The following is a 1,638-nucleotide window of genomic DNA, read 5'->3' on the forward strand; positions in this document are numbered from 1 at the left end:
AAAAAGGGTAAATTTAACCCGGGAAAAAAAAAAAAAAAAAAAAAAAAAAAAAAGAATGAGAAAGGAAGAATGAAGAATTTGGAGGTACCGAGGGGCAACTTTCCCTTTGTGTACAATTATAATTTTTCAATAAACTGTAAAATTTTAAATATGTTTTATTGTGGTGGTGTACACCTGTAATCTTAGCATCCTAGAGGCTGAGGCAGGAGGATTCCCCATGATTTTGAGTCAAGCTTGGGCTACAGAGTGAGTTTAAGGCCAGCTTGAGCTATATAGAGTGTTTGAAAAAAAACTCCAAAATAAAGAATCTAAGGTAAAAATAATGTCAATGTACTCATTAGTATTATTATTAGCACTCTTCTCATGGCTCTACACTGTTAATTAAATATTCAGAGCAGAAAAAGTACAATATCTCCGCTTTGCAGATGAGGAAACTGAGTCAGAGAGATCATTTAATAAAGTGGTGTAGCTTGGATCCGAACCTAAGCAATTTCTCTTCAAAGCCCACAGTCTTCACCACCATGTTAAACAATACAGCAAAGAGATCAAAGGAAGGATATCCAGGTCAGAGGCAGTAAGCTATAACTTCCTAGGTGGTTATTCCAAGCTAGACCCTTCTACTGGAGGATTTCTGTAAGCTATCAAATTTTTTTTTCATTCTCAAAATAAGCTACCAAGTAGGTATTGCAATCCCTTCTCAACCGAAAGTTCCTAGAGAGTACAACATTCTAAGCTATGTATATAAACACACACACCTATCTGTCCATCCTTCTATGGACTTAGCCATGTATCTAGCCACAAACACTGCTCTACCTTTTTGACAAGCCTGATTATAGTTTCAGTAAGAAGTAATTATAAACCATTCCTACTGAGGTAATGTGGGGAAAAAAGGAAGGAATTGAGGAGCTTGTAAGAGAAAGGGATGGAAGAGAAAGGCAGAGAACAGTGAAGATTTTTGGCAGAGGAACTTCAGAAGTAATGAAGGAAATGGAGGGAAAGTCTTTTCCTCTGGAGCCATAAACAGGTCCCAAGAGATGTAGTTAAAGCCATAGAACCACAAAGACTTTACCTAGGATCAAATTAGCCACAATAAGACGAATGAATTCACCTCATCAAGTTACTTTGGAGAGATCCTGAAGTAACTAGCAGGAAGAAACAGGAATCCAGAATATACTGCATCCTGGTGATTATGTCCTACGTGAAGGGCCCTTGATAGTGTTAATTTTTTAGTAAATATTAAAACATTTTGTCTGAACCTTTACCAGTCAATTCATAACCTGGATTCTTTTTTTTTTTCTCTCTCTCTCATACTGTCTCAGGTTTCCTCAATGTAGGCATTTTCCGCGTATTACTATTCATTCCTATTGTCTTTGTATAATCAGAAAACCTAAGGGAGGTTAAATAACTTGGCCAAGATCACAAAGACGTCAAACCTCTTGCTTTCTACCCAGCAGAGGCCAGGAGGTCACTCTCTGGGAAGGATGGGTGCTTTGGAGCGCGCCGGCCCGGAGAGAGGGAGGTGCGGCCTGCGGAGCGGGCGAAGCTGAGGGTGAGGAGGGCCCGGGAGGACGCGCAGGCAGAGGGCTGGTGGGGAGGAGGCGTCTGTCAGGGCTCGGCTGCCGCGGAGTCCCCTCCCCC

This window comes from Fukomys damarensis, unplaced genomic scaffold, assembly GCF_012274545.1.
Source record: "Fukomys damarensis isolate Sample0158 unplaced genomic scaffold, DMR_v1.0_HiC HiC_scaffold_2, whole genome shotgun sequence".
NCBI classification, from domain to species: Eukaryota; Metazoa; Chordata; class Mammalia; order Rodentia; family Bathyergidae; genus Fukomys; species Fukomys damarensis.